The sequence below is a fragment of the Dasypus novemcinctus genome, chromosome 22, assembly GCF_030445035.2.
Source record: "Dasypus novemcinctus isolate mDasNov1 chromosome 22, mDasNov1.1.hap2, whole genome shotgun sequence".
NCBI classification, from domain to species: domain Eukaryota; kingdom Metazoa; phylum Chordata; class Mammalia; order Cingulata; family Dasypodidae; genus Dasypus; species Dasypus novemcinctus.
The window spans coordinates 70,689,849-70,706,220 of NC_080694.1; the positions used below are offsets into that span (position 1 = coordinate 70,689,849).

At 37.2% G+C, this 16,372-nt stretch overlaps 2 pseudogenes; both read left to right on the forward strand.

Moving 5' to 3' along the window:
* Positions 1–1,168: 1,168 nt before the first annotated feature.
* On the forward strand, positions 1,169–2,106 carry LOC101439129 (olfactory receptor 12D1-like; annotated as a pseudogene).
* Positions 2,107–13,830: 11,724 nt separating this feature from the next.
* On the forward strand, positions 13,831–14,729 carry LOC101415711 (olfactory receptor 12D1-like; annotated as a pseudogene).
* Positions 14,730–16,372: the final 1,643 nt, after the last annotated feature.

Below are 16,372 nucleotides of genomic sequence, written 5' to 3' on the forward strand. Positions count from 1 at the left end.
TCCATAGCATAACCTTACTCATCACAGAAGTAAATGGGGATCCAGTCTTGAGAAAATATTAAGTCGAGATTAGAGGAAGAAACTAAACTTATCAACAGATGTGGCAATGGTAAAATTTCAATTATCTTAATAATGGAGTCTCGTTTCCTAGCCTACTTAGGGCTTGGTGATGCTTGCAGGTAGAAGAACGTGAAGGGTTCATTCAGAAAGAGGACTCCTCAGGTCCTATTTACATTATGAAATGAGGTAAAGCTATCAGTGTTTTTTTTTTTTAAAGATACATCCACTTTATTTTTTTTTAATTAAGTGTTTTCTATTTTTTTTCCTTTCTTTTTTTAAGATTTATTTATTTATTTAAATCCTCCCCCCCCACCCCCAGTTGTCTGTTGTCTGTTCTCTGTGTCTGTTTCTTTGTCCGCTTCTGTTGTCGTCAGCGGCTCGGGAAGTGTGGGCGGTGCCATTCCTGGGTAGGCTGCACTTTCTTTCGAGCTGGGTGGTTCTCCTTACGGGGCACACTCATTGCGCGTGGGGCTCCCCTACGCGGGGGACACCCCTGCGTGGCAGGGCACTCCTTGTGCGCATCAGCACTGCGCATGGGCCAGCTTCACACGGGTCAAGGAGGCCCGGGGTTTGAACCACGGACCTCCCATGTGGTAGACGGACGCCCTGACCACTGGGCCAAGTCCGTTTCCCCTATCAGTGTTTTAAAAGGCTTTTTAGAAATTTCTTTGTAGACTGTGGTTGCTTCAACACTGTCTGAAGTGAAAATCCTTCAGTTGATATTTTACTAGACGTCTTGATACCCGGACAATAGAGTGCTTAAAAACGCCACCCTGTAAAACTAACATAGTAAGATGAAAGAAAAGTATCAGAATGTAAATGCTCAGAGACAGAAGTTTGTAGACTGACCATGAGGATATATGAGAAAAAGGAAAATATAAAAAGAAATCTGCTAAAAATCAAAGACCATCTGAACGCCTTTCCAAGGGTAGCATTAATGATTAGCGATCTAATGATCCATGATCTGTATAAGCTCTGTGTTTCGGGTCATTTAAAACAACAGTCTCCCTCAAAACATTTTTGCCTTGGAGAAAAAATTCTGGGCTGAAAAGAATTGACTCTCCACAGTGCTTGATTCCCAGGTGTTATTATTTCTTTACTTCTAGTGATGCTAAATCAAACCTCAGTCACTGAATTTTTCCTCCTGGGAGTGACTGACATAGAAGAGCTGCAGCCTCTTCTCTTTCTTTTTGTTTTCCTCACCATCTACATCTGCAATGTGCCTGGGAATGGGGCCATCCTGATGATCTTCATCTCTGACCTAATACTCCACTCTCTGATGTACTTCTTCCTGGGAAAACTTTCATGCCTTTATAACTTCTAATCCACGGTGACACTGCTAAAGATTCTGGAGAACTTAGAGTCTTGACACAAAGCAATTTCTTTCTTGGGACGTATAAGCCAGTTGCATTTCTTCCGATTCCTGGGCAGCCCAGAGCCCTTGCTGTTGGGCATGATGGCCTTGGACCCCTTTGTGGCTATCTGCAGATCACTTCATTACACTGTCATCATTACTCATCAGTTCTGCATCCAGATGGCTGGCACAGTCTGGGTCATTGGTTGCTTCAATGCCCTGGTGCACTCCATAATGATCTCTTACTTGAACTTCTGTGGTTCCAACCATATCCATCACTTCTTCAGTGATGTTAAGCCACTGCTGGGACTGGCCTGTGGGAATGTTGAGCTCAACAAATGGCTGCTTAATACTGTCACAGGGACCATTGCCATGGGCCCCTTCTTTCTGACACTTCTCTCCTATTTCTACATTCTCACCTTTCTCTTCTTTAAGACTCATTCTTGCAGTGTGCTTCACAAAACACTGTCCACTTGTGCTTCCCAGCTCATGGTAGTTATTCTCTTCAATGCTCCTGTTCTCTTCACTTACATTAGTCCTGCCTCAGGTTACTCCATAGATCAGGGTGTGTTCATTGCTCTCGTGTACTTGTGGTCACTCCTGTACTAAATCTCCTGATTTATACCTTGAAGAACAAGGAGATAAAGGGGACCTTGAGTAGGGCAATCAGAAGGAAGCTCTCACAAGAGTGAACTTGGAGAACTCTTCTGACACATAAATAAGCAGTCATGAGATAGTTGAAATGTCAATGTACACTGACTCTCAAACTGATGACAATGTGTATTCAAGATGGAATTGGACACAGAAAAGATAAATGGGAACATCTAGCATTTCTAGGAGTTACAAAGAAATGATGAACAGATTGGACCCTAGACATGGAACCATAATGCTAAATTGGTTTTTGTGATGTCAGTGGATATAACTGTTTGTTATATGATCTGTGTTCTTCTATGAAACCAGATGTACAAATATGCCTATGTGGTTAATGCTTAGTACTCTTTATCTCTTTATCCCTTTTGGTTAACACATTTTAATATGAGCATTAATATTTCCATAGTTAATATTATTAATATGTTTTGTAAAATTTAACTTAGGGTAATGATAACTCAATTGAAAAATCAAATGATAACCTACATACTAATTAAGGAGAATGTTTAAGAGATATGTCATGGTTATTGTTTTCCATACATGAAGAAAAATAAATAATTAAAGCCAATGACATAGTAAGCACAGATTAAAGGAAACAAAGTAATTAATATTTCAGCAGAGATATCTAGAAACTCCATCTCCAGACAAAGAAATCACCTCACCAAACAGTCATGATTATTGTGAAATATTAAAAGTGTAGGCAGACTGAAAATTAATTTCTTTCTATCTCATTATTAATATATTCTCTTTTAGTAATTGGTCAGTGAAAATTATGACTTTCTAAATATTTTCTACTCTTTGGTTTTGTTTCCATATTTCTATCCCTTTTGAAAGATCGTAGTGTAATACAATGGAAAACAGGTGAAATATGAAGTCATCAAAATTTTCTTTTCCTGGCACATACTCATACTACCTAAAAAACTATGAAGTCATAGTTGCTGAGGTGTTTCTAGAGTTAAGAGCCAAATGGTGTTATGTTCCTCACTTTGAAGATATATAAGTGGTTGCTGGTCCTGGAACGATGGGGAGAGGCCAGAATTTATATCTTTTAGAGACAGGCACTCAGGCAAGAGTAGGAAAGGAATTTTTAGCTTGTGAACTAACTCTTCAAACTTTCTACATTGATTTTTGCAGACCCAAATTTTACACTGTGGAAGGGGAAATACCCTGGTATTTCAAAGACTATTGGACATATGGTCTAGTTCACGCTGATACTCCAACAACCAAAACATCACCATATCTTACATAGTAGAGTATGGCATATAAAGGTCATATAATAAATGGAGTCATGGATAAATCTGGCTCTTATGGGACAGTAGACACACCCAATAATAATTTCCCCATCTACTTGTTGTGTAATTTGGACTCACATACTACCAGTTAAGGGAAAGTGCTACATCAGGTCCTTGGTGGTGGGAAATGAGCTTCGATACTGAGGAGAGCCATGAGGAAGCCTTTGAAAGTTTCCCATATACAGGAAATTAAATTTAAGAAAAACACTGTCACACTCTAGAAGAGACTGCCAAGATTAGTGCTACACCTCAATAACTAAAGACTAGTGGTCACTTACAGAAATCAGGTGACCTTGGATGATGACTACCGAATATCCAAAGCTCAACTGTGGATTACTCCTGATCACAGCTGCCATACTAGTCATGGCATAATGGCCATAAAAGAATAACAAGACTTCAGATAAATGGTAAATGACCTCTGATTTGGTAAATTTATACTTCTCTCATAGCAGCAGTCAAAGAGGGGGTGAATCAAGACACTTAAGAAGAGGTTGCAAGTTTCTTATGTCCTACCCTTAGAAATCATAGAACATTACATATGTGTCATTCCATTGGCCAAAAGAGTCACAGTTCCACTTACATTCAAGAAAAAGGAAACCCCAGAGCATCAAAAATGGTTGGCATGGCTTACTGAGTATCTACCTTGTGAGATTAGCTTCCACATGGGCTTGTCATAATGACACATCAATGGAAGACTCATGTTTATTTCATTTTATTTAAAAACATAGATGGTACATTTTAAGTAACTTACACATACTAACTCATCTATGATATTTTAAAAACCCTTAACTTTATTTTATACATGAGTAAATAGGTAAATATAGATGCTGAATAATGTGGCCAACTTTATAATCACAAAGTTTCTAGAAACTTTAAGAGTTTAATTGACAAAGGTGAACTACAAACCTACACAAGGTGGCTCAAGAGTCTTCCACTGAAACAGCACATTAGCTTTCCCTCAGTTCTGAAAAGTTTTCACCAATTTTCTTCTTGAATACAGCCTCACCCTCACTCTACATGTTTCATTCTTCTGGATCCATTTCCTATTAGATGTGGTGGGAACCTCTCAATCTATTTTTCATGACCCTTAACCTTTCTTTCTTATACTCAATCAGATAAATTTTGAATTTTTTACCTCAAATCTAAGTTCTACTTTTGGATTTTTCTCTTTAGCTTGATTCAATCAGCAACTTGACTTATTCAGGCAGCTATTTATTTCAACAACAGTGCTGCACTTATAGAAGTTTGTCTTGCAATTTTTGAAAATTGTTTTTTTTTTCTTTAATGACTTTTTCTTTCTTGTGGTGTCTAATCCTCATCTTTCCCCTTTAATCATTTTAACCAGTACATTTGCTTTCAGAAACTTTTATATCAAATACTAAAGATTCCATCCTATTGCTATACCTGATCATATAGAATTATGCTGGATTTTTTCCTGACATGCTTGCAATATTTATTGTGCCCTAAACTTCAACAAGAATAAAATTTTGTGGAAATCTATTGCAGACTAAATTGTCAAAGTATCCTCAATTGTTATTTTATTTGTGTCTTTTTTTTTTTTTTTTGGCCAAAGATCAGTGGAGTTAAACATGATTATATCCACAGTTATAGGGAAAGAGTTTGATGAAAAACAACATGTTTTTGTAAGAATTATATGAGGCAATTCAAGAAAAGGATTCAGGACAAGTTCCATTTACAAGAAGACAGTATAAGGAATTCTGCAGACCCAATTCCTAACAACAACAAAAAAGCATAACTAGAGAAAACTATGTCGAAAGAAAATATAATAGTCTCTGGAAATGTACTTAAAGACATACAGCAAATGAAGAAATATTCATTCAAGAACATCTACCGAAACAAGGTAAGAACAACCAGATTCCATGGCCCACTCATTTACACCTCCATTATTACCCTCCATTTCCTCCCAGCTCAACTTCATGGAAGCTCAGCTACATATGTATGTGACCTAGAAGACAGGCTCCCTCTCCCCTCAGCCCCCGATCTAAGCTCCCTTTATCCATCCAGGATGAGCTCAACATCATCACACATCATCACCCCCATCTCCATATTGAAGAGTCTAAATTTATACTGAGTGTGGCTTACAAGGTTGAGAAACCCCAGGAGGAGAACCAAGAATATGCTCAGTCCAAAAGATTCATATTGTAGCAGATCCATGCCAAGAGAGAAGACAACAGGCTACTGTCCCACAGAGGACCTAAAGTAGTGGGTCAGAGATGTCCCAGGGAGAGATTACCCATAAGAGAAGAGAACTCTGATGTTTTCATCAAAAATCTGACTTTGTTTGAAGAAGAATGTGGAAGGTTAAAACCTAACAGTAGTCTTGAAATGATAGGTACTCTTCATGAAGAGAAATAAGGTATGCCACAGGACAGATAGTTCACCAGAGAGAACTAGGAAATTACAGATATAAGAGGAAATTCTTGAGTTCAAAACATCCTCAAACACTGGCCTCAAATACTACCCATGACTCAATTTAATTGGACAACATGCTGAGTAATTTATGACCCCAGGCATTGTAAAATTTAGAGCAATCAGCCAGTTATTAGTGGAATCTAGTCGGAGAGTTGTATACTAAATGAGCTAGACACCTTAACAGAAAGAGATCAGGGAAAGAGAGAGTCAAAGAGAGCCATGCCAAAACCGTGAAGCAGAGAAGGTAAAGTGTATACTGAATTGCTACAATACACTGCCTAAAAATTTCAGTTTTCAGCCAAAAATTGCTAGACAGGTAAAGAAGCAGAAACATATGGCTCAGGTATAGAAAACAAGTTAGACAATAGGCACTGCCTGTGAAAGGGAATAGATGTCACATTTTAATAGAGAAAGCTTTCAAAACACCCATCAAAATATGTTCAAAGAACTAAAATAAACCTTGTCCAAAAAAGTAAAAGAAGATGAGAATACTAATAGAGAATATCAATTAAGAGATAAATATTAATAAAAAGGAAACAAACAGGTATTCTGGTTTTGAACGGTGCAATGACTAAAATGAAATTTTCACTAAAGGAAGTCAATAGCAGATTTGAACAGTCAAAAAAAACAATGAGTAAATTTGAAGACAGGTCAAATAAATTATACAGTCCAAGGAACAGAAAATGAAAAAAAAAAATGAAGAAAAAAGGACAGAGTCTTAGATCTGTGGAACATCATCAAACATACCAAGAGACACATAATGGGAGTCCCAGAAGGAGAGAAGAGCCAAAAAGGAGCTGAAAGAATACTTTTTAAAATAATGGTTAAAAACTTCCTACATTTAATGGAAAGACAGTAATTATTCTGAGAGGTCCAAGATTTCCTAACTGGTGTAAATGCAAATTCCAAATAAACCTTATTGAAAAGATGACAGTGAACAAAGAAGTAAATGTGGACTGGTTTTTAAGGGAGAGGAAGCAGCTAGAGCAAAGTTGCTAAGACTAGAGCATGACTGCTGGGTTGAGAACAGTGAGGCTGGTGGAACTATTTCAGAGTGAAGGAGCAGCTAGTAGAGGACAGGAGGTTACAGGTAATGGGTGTCCAGATTGTGTCTGGCTTTAGATGCCATTGCAAGAAATTTGGGTTTTTGGTTGAGTCATTGCTCCCTTTTCAGGAAAGTGACATGATCTGATTTACACTTTAAATGTTAACTCTGGCTATCTTAGTGGCCATAGTCTGTAACATGGAAGGGTTAGTTCAATTGGGAAACTGCTGCAATCACTCAGGTAAGAGGTGATGGCTCATGTCAGGTGAGGGAGACACCATCACTTGTTGTATTTGGAGTATTTAGATGATTAAATAAAAATCATTTCCTGGTGACTTCTGCGGGAAGTGTGAAAGAAAGAACAATGCTTTTGAATGAGGGATGCAACTGCAAACAGACTTGAAGAAGGGTGTCAGGTTTCCATGCTGCCATTTCCCCAGATTTAGTGGCTTAAAAGAACACAAATTTACTATCTTACAGTTCTGACGCCCAAAATTAGTTTCCAGTGGCTAAAATCAGTGTCGGAGGCTGTTGTCCTTTCTGGGAGCTCTAGGGGAGTAAAAGTTTCCTGTACATTCGTGTTATTGTACAGATTCAGTTCCTTGAGTTTGTAAAACCAAGGCCCCCACTTTCTCTCTGCCAATGTACTGAAGACTGTAAACTTCTAGAAGCAATCCTGTGCTAGAGGCCCCTGTCTCCATACCCAAAGCCACAAACAGTGGGCTGTGTCCTTGTCGCATTCCCCTCTCTGACTGAACTGTGACAGGTTCTCCACTTTCAAGGACTGTTTGGACCTGCCCACATAATTTGGGAAAATCCACCATCTAAAGATCCATGCTCTAATCAAACCTGCAATCACGTTTTTCAATGTAAGATGACATATTCGCAGGTTCTGGGGATCAGGATGTCATTATCCCAGGCGGGTCCAAGAATTTTACCACCAAAGGAAAGCTCTTCATCGATCTGTTCTCTCGGGAGAATGCCAAGAATTAATTCTTAGGTTAATGGAGTAAGTGGAGTAAGCATCTGGTACACAAGAGTCTGAACTGAGGAGGAAGGTTTGCACTGGGAAACGGCACCTTTGGAGTAAACACAGAGAGGGCAGCATCATGTACAGCAGATTACAGAAATCATCAAGAATTGCATTTTGATTTTATACATTCATATTTGTTTTTTTTTTAGGCAGTACTGGGATTTGTACTTGGGACCTTGTACATGGGAAGCAAATTTCAACCATGTGAGCTATATCGGCTTCCCTCACTCTAAGTTTTAAGGTCCGTGTTTCCTTGGTTTGCCTAAAAAACATTTTCTCCATCCTTTCTCTTTTTCCTATTGATTATATTAATTACTGAAAATATGGAGCAAGTAATCCAATTATGTGGATTTGGATAGTCAAAAGTTTCATTTTAGGCATTTCATTTTACTGAGGGTGTAGTTGGATCATATTATAGTACTAACTTTCATTTAAGCCCATTTTCATATATTTATAGGCCACTTGAATACTCTCTTTTGAAACATGTCTAATCAAGTATTTTGCTCATTTTTCTACTAGGCTGCTCCTTTAATGCATTCGGGTGCTATGATTCTAGTTATAAATTTTCTGTCAGACTGATAGATAGATGGCAAATATATACTTCCATTCCTAGGTTGACTTTTCACTTCCTTGATTGTACTTTGAACTAGGGAAATTCATACTGATTCTTTCGAATTTTTTAATCCTGAAATTTACCCAAATGAGGTTATTAAAGTTTTAAGAATTAAAGATGAAAAAACCTTTATAAGAAATTAAGTGATGTAATTACACGTGCCATTTCACCTAAATAATTTGTTACTACTTCAAGTATAAACATATTGAATATATAAAATTTTCTGACTATATTATAGGAACCAGAAAAAAAAGCAATGAATTTATTTCAAGTTAGAAAATGATTATAAATTTTTCTTTTCCATGAACGGGATCATCATGTCAAAAGAAATTGTCTGCTTTTGGACTCCACGAGAGATCTAAAGGCTATCACCTCCAGATCAAAATTTTTGGTAAGTTTGTTGCTATGTAAAGTCTTGAAGCAAACAGATCTATTTACAAAGAAACACTAATAAAGAGCAAAAATCACTTGAAAAATCCCCTAAAATCAACAAATTATTTGGAAAGTATCAAATTGAAATGAAGAGTGATTTTTAACTCTAATTACACAATCCAGGATTATCAGAGGATAAAAGGATAATTATTAAATAAGTTATTTTATTGTGCTGATTGTTAAATATGCTTCATGATACATCTAGATGTGTACCATCAGAAATAGTTGCATCGGCCAGTTGTTCCAGTGATATAATCACGCTGATATCATTTTTTATGGTAAATCATGTTTTGAGAGCTCCAGAAGTTCTCCATTGGCATACAGGCAAATCCAAGCACCCTGAAGGGCAGGGTTATAATTCCCCCTTAAAACAAACCAGTTTAGGCTACAATAGAACTTCTTTATTATCTCCCTCTCTCTGCACACAGACTTCTTTCACTCCTTTCTTTTTCTTCAAGCATTCAAGCTTTACATTAAGGTCCCAAGTTTAACCCACTCCCTTGAGTTAGATCATTCTTTTTTTTGGGGGGGGGGCGGGGGTTAGGTTTAACAATGACACTCCTAAGGAAATGACCCATCAAACCTCCTCAAGGCATTTTTACAGAAGATGAATAAATTTCAGCCCTACCTACAAGATTTTAACACTAAAAAGAAAGCCATGTTAATTAAAATGCACTTTGTTACTGGAACAGAAACAGAAGAGTCACTGGAAGACAATGGAAAGTGAAGGAACAGATAGTATATTTAAGAGAAGTTGGAACATTTAGAATGGCATCTGTGAAGAAAGAAAAGCTAATCTGTCTGACTCTGCACAAAGTAGATCCAATTCTGGCTGATTATCTCCAAGCATAAGTAAGTGAAATTCTAGAAGAGATATAAATAGCAAATCTAACACTCAAAAGCTAAAAGGCAGGGCCAGCTACATAATTTGTGGGAACTGGTGCAAAATAAGAGGGAATTCTTTGTTCAAATATTAAGAAGTATATTAAGATGGTGACAGCAAAGTATTAAACCAGGAACTTGAGTCCATCTGAGCACAGGGCCTGTGAGAATATGTAGATTTCAAGTCCATGAAGCTGGCTTTCCTAATACAAGAAAATTTAAGACATTATCAGTATTACTAAAGGAGACCCCGGTATTACCACACATAAAGAGGAAAATTGCTGGTCATAACTACATCGAAATAAAAGACCGTTAGTCTACAAATGAAACTGTTGAAAACATTAACATGGTGATATTTCAGAAAACATGGAGATTTCATGGCAGTTGTCTCTAGAAATAGAGAGCCTCAGACCAAATCTTAGTTCCAGGATTAATCTCAAGTAACTGAGACATTTACTTAACTCCCCTATTCCCCAGTTTCCTTATGTTAAAATGGTAATTGTGTCAGTACTTTCTTTGTTGGGTTTTTGTAATCATAAGTGAACTAATATACATGAACAAAGAACAATAACTTACACTTAAAAAACGAACAAATGTTATTTGTTTTTATCATATTTGCAACATATAATAAAGTGGCAATATTAATGTGATGGATATAAACTGAACTCTCCTTCAAAACAATAAGAGTGGAAACAATACAAAGAGGGAAAAAGAACACTCCATTCATACACTTACTAGAGAGTTTGTTTCAATGGCAAGATCACGTGGCAATAACCCTTGGATGGAAAAGATAGTATTTTCTTACAGCAAGATTTGGGGATACATACTGGTTATATTAGCATAATCTTCTCACGGAGAAATGTGATCTTTTAGATCACAATACTAAAAGAAATGTATTAGTGTTTGTACCATAGTAAAGAGTCAAATTTAGCAGGGACAAAAAACAATCCTACTTCTCTTGATTTTTATTGCGCAATAAGCTTGCTGCCTGATGTGCGCAGAAGCTAACATTATGACACCAGGAATTTGAAAAAAGAAATAATTTTATTGCAAGGTTGATCAGCAAGGAGACAGAAGGCAAGCTCGAGTCTGGCTCCTCAATGTGAGAATTTAGGGGAGTTTATGGCAATGGAACAAAGGGAGATGGGGACAGTGTTGGGGACTTGGGATGGCATATTTTGATAGGTTGTTCATAGTATAGTCCGTATGTGGTGGTAATATGCCTGTGCACCAGATCTTCCTTGATGAGGGACCCATAACTTTTTGTATTCTTCTGATGACTCCTCATCCTCCTAATCTTCATTCCAAGAAAGCTGAGTTCTCCTATTACTGTCTCAAAGGTGGCTTAAAGGACAAGAGTCAGTGTTTATGTGACCTGCAGTAAAACAAACTCAGAAGAAAAGGTTGCAGGAACAAAAAACATCCCTCCAAACTAGTTTTAGCCTGCCCAAGATTTCAATTCCTCTTTGGTTTCCACAGATGTAGAGTAATAACAAAAGAGAGTGTATATTAAGGATAGTCATATAATTGTTATAATCAATAGGGTGTGACTGGACCACATTTCCTAACACTTATTGACAATTTTCTTTCCACTTTATAAACTAAAGAGTACTTTCCAAGGGAGCCCCCAAATGAGAAAATGAATCCAAACCTCTGTGCCAGGAAGTAAGAGAAATATCAACTATGGACATACAGCAGACAATTGAGGCTTGTGTGGCTGTCCCTGGTCCTGAAATAAAGGGCAAAGGATTCAACAGGAAGAGAGAAAAAGAAGGGAAAATGGAATTCAAGATAGGAATTCCCCAAAGCTATTTCCTCAAACGGGGGGGGGGGGGGGGGGGGAAGGGGGGGAGAGGGGAGGTTACCCTGTTTATTCTTACAACTGTTCTTCTCAGCACCCAGAGAACATATTCTCTCTGGATTTTCATACCTAGAAATTTTGTCTCACAAAAAGGCATACGGAATGTCAGGAAGTTAGGCAGACATTTTGGAAGATATAGAACCTATGCTGGGATCACAACATGAATTATCTCTTCAAATAATTTTCTATTCTTTATAATCACTGGGAATATAAACCTATACAGCATCCTTGTATCTGAGCAATCAATCAGGCAAGAATGAAAAAGGAGACAGGCTGGTAAGTTGCCCATATATTCTACCTATTAGTGAATGATCAGTCTTCTTGCTATTATTAAAGTGAAAATCCCAGGATTTAAAACAAATTTCCTCTTTATGGTAAGCCACTCCTTATATTGTGGGTTATGAAGCCAATTTACTTCCTATATTTTTATTTCCATATCTTATTTTCAATTCAACACCCTAGTTTTCCATACATTCTCAAAGCATATGTATAAATTCCAATCATTAAGAAGTGAGTTTTATTTCTAATTGCTAAATGGATTTTTCATACAATTTTGTTTTGTGGGTCAGACAATTAATAATGGTGTTTGGTTTATCATGTGTATTTTACCCGGATTGGAAAATTCCCTAATTATAAAAATTATATTGACAATGAAAAAGTTACTGGGATGTTTTGAATGAAACCCTCAATGGAAGCATAGTAGAGGTGAGAACATTTCTCAAACTTTATTCCACCTATGAAACCTAGAGTCCCATGTGCTCCCTAAATCTGCTCCCCAGGGCAGTCACTGTTTTCCTCTAGCCCTTTCAAATCAATTTCTTCTCCTTTCATTGTTTTCTCAAACTGTATTATAGAAAACTCCCCTGCATCTCATTTCAGATTTCATTTAGATTTTTATTCTCCCATCAGTGTTTCCCAAAACTGAAAATGTCCCTTATATTCTTCTTTCTTCCTTCTTAATTACAAAAACTCATCTGCTATATCTGGAAATTAAAGGACCAAAAAAAGAAGCTATAACACAAAGTATTCCACTTTTGTCCAAGTAAATAAAGGTGATAATATCAGGTTCTTTGCAAATAATGAAAGAAATAAGATTCAAAATTTTTTTCTGGCTTTCTGTAAACAAATCAAATTTAGCCAACAATTAAACTTTATTACAATGAATATATTTACAAATCCTCAAGTTTTAACATCATTGAAGAAAATGTTATTATTACAAAAGTGTGAATGAAATGAAAATTAAGGAATTATATTTTAGGAAGCATTGGTTTTATGTGATGGACAAAGAGCATAAAGAGAAAGCATATTTTTCAAATGAGAACAGCTGAAACTAATGGTGACCTCGGAAGGAGCTGAAATGAAGCAGATATTTTATTGGAGAGATGGAAGCCAATGTGACTGCCAGGGTCATATTAACGGAACTAAGCTGAAGAAGGTATATCTCACTTAAACTAAATTATTCCTTAATATATGAAGAGCGAGTTTATTTAATAGATAAGAAAAACAAGAATTAAAAACATTTACCATACAAGAAGCTAGGATTTCATGGGGCTGTAGTCAAAGATACCTCCAGGAGTCGTCAGTGTTGTCGTGTGATCTAGAGAGGGAATTCCTGGAGTCATTGGAGGCAGGAATTTTCAGAAGGTGATCAGTAAGAAGTCACCTCCAGCCTTGCTTACATTCTAACTAAGATAAGGGAAAGCTATGATTGCTATTTAAATGTTTTTGTTCATGTTTTTTTAAAGATCAGGTAGTTGCAATTAGTTTTTCCTTCTCTATTTCCTTAAGATAGAATCCCTCAGGAGATTTTTCATGATGTTTATTGATATAGCACAGTGGAGTACGTAAAAATGTCACCGTGTTAGACTGAATTTGGAAAAGGTCAGGCAAGTTGTATCAAAATGAAAGTGTTCACAGAGATGATAGGCTGAAAACAAGGATCTCTGAGAAAATAATGTGATACCTAACATGAAAATATTGACTAAGTTATATATATATAACCTTAATGTCCAACAGTCTAATGGCCCTTAATCTGTAATAACTCTGTGTTTGCTGTCATTTAAAATAACCTCGTTTTCCCTGAAATCATTTTGTCTTGGAAAAAACACATGGGCTGGAAGGATTTGACCCTCAGTAGTGAAAGTTTCCCAGATCTTATTTTGCCTTTTCTCCCAGTCATGCTGAATCAAACCTTAGTCACTGAATTTTTCCTCCTTGGAATGACAGACATCTGAGAACTGCAGCCTCTTCTCTTTTTTGTTTTCCTAAACATCTACACCAGCAATGTGGCTGGGAAGGGGCCAGCATTATGATCATCATCTCTGACTCAAGACTCCACTCTTCCATGTACTTCTTCCTGGGAAACCTCTCATGCCTAGACATCTGCTAGTTCATTGTGACACTACCAAAGATGCTGGAGAACTTACTCTCTTCACGCAAAGAAATTTCCTTTTTGAGGTGCATGCTCCAGCTGCATTTCTTCCACTTCTTGGGCAGCACAGAAGCTTTGCTGTTGGAAGTGATGGCCTTGGACTGCTCTGTGGTGATCTGCAAACCACTTCATTACACTGTCATCATGAATCATCAGCTCTGCATCCATATGGCCAGCACAGTCTGGGCCTGCTACACTCCATAATGCCCTGCTGCACTCCATAATGACCTCTCGCTTGAACTTCTGTGGTTCCAACTATATCCATCACTTCTTCTGTGATATTAAGCCACTACTGGAACTGGCTTGTTGGAATGTTGACCTCAAAATGTGGCTGCTTAATACTGTCACAGGCACCTTTGCCATGGGCCCCTTTTTCTGACACTTTTCTCCTATTTCTGCATTCTCACCTATGTCTTCCTCAAGACTCATTCTTGCAGATTGCTTCAGAAAGCACTGTCCACCTGTGCCTCTCACTTCATGGTAGTTATTCTTCTCTATGTTCATGGTATCTTCACCTATCTTTGTCTTGCTTCAGGCAGCTCTATGGAACAGGTTGTGGTGGTTGCCATCATGTACAGAGTGGTCACTCCTGTACTAAATCCACTGAACTATACCTTGAGGAACAAGGAGGTGAAGAGGCTTTAAGTAGGGCAATAAGAAGGAAGTTCTGACATGAATAAACATAGAGAACTCTTCTGAGGCATATATAAGCAGGTGATGAGAAAGTAGAAATTTGAATGTATACCTTGCCTTGAATGATTTATAATTATATAGAGAAGGAATTGGGTACATAAATGTAAATGGGAATGTCTAGTGTAGCAGAATTAAGCAATGCATTCCTAGGTAATATAAAAGAAACTTGACCAGACATGCACTAGCCATGGAACACTAACGTGAATTTGTTTTAGGATATCAGTTGCTAAAATGGATTTATTAGATGTTCTAATATATTCTTATATGAAATCAGATGTAGAAATATGCTTGCACTTCTCATGTGGTTAGAATTGGATTTGTTTGTGTGTGTGATCCCTCTTGGTTAACTACTTGAATGTGATGAATAAAATTGCTCTTATAATTATTGTTAATATTTTAGTACATTAATTTAGTACATTAATACATTAATAGCAGTACATTAATAGCAGTCATAGGTAGTCAATTATAAATGCAAATGCTAAATCACATTGAAGTTAAGGAGAACTTTTTAAAAGTAATATCAGCGTTTTTTGTTCTTGAACCAGGGAAGGAGGTAAGTTATTAAGCCAAAGAAATTGTAATCACTAATTAACAGAAATAAAATAACTGATGGTTCATCAAAAGCAGGGGTTCCTAATATTTTTTTTTCCAAATCCTTTCCAGTCAGTTGAAATTCATGGACCCCTTCTCAGAATGTAGTAGCAGAGAGTTTTATGAGGCTCAAAATTGTCATATCTTCAAGTTAAATTTAAGGATTATTCAGAATTACAGTTCGCAGTTTTCCCATAATTTCAATACCTGATAACATAACACAGTTCAACACTTTTTCAAATGGGCATTTTCAGGAAACATTTAGAACTTTGAGTTTTCCCACAGCATCATAAAACCATCTCCACCATCCTTACAAAACTTTTTGCAGGCAGTTATCCACTGAACTGGGAATATGCTACATCAAAATAAAAATCATACTAAGTCCACATTATACTCTGTAATATTTAATAAATATATCACACCTGTTCCAACACATCCTCACAAAAATAATGTTTTTTTGAATTTTCAGTTCAAGCTCATGAACCACATGCCTAAGAACCCCTCATGTAAATGTTCTGGAACTCTCTAACCAGAGCTCTTTTGGAAGTCTCTTGACAAGCATGAAGTAGACAAAAGGAAATACATGAAGAAGATGAAGACGTGGAAATGGGGATGACCACAAGGAAGAGGGAGTGCTGAGGATAGAGCATGACTTCTGGACTTGAAGAACATTGAGGAGGGTGAAGGGGATATTTCAGAGTTGAAGGTGACTAGTCAGAGAGGATCATAGATAGTTAATGGGTAGACAGATTGTGTTGCCCTGGAAGGCCACTGTGAGAACTTGGATTTGTGGGGAGCAATTGCTGGGTTCTGAGAAAAGTGACACGTGACCTGATTTATATTTTTGAAGGATGACTAATTATTCTGATGAGAACAGATATTTAGATCAATGAGGAGGCTGTGGCAGTAATTCGGGTGAGAGCAGATGGCTCAGACCAGGGCAATAGATGCAGGTGGATCTGGGTAATTACATGAGAGGAAGCCAGAATCATCCTGATGGCTCT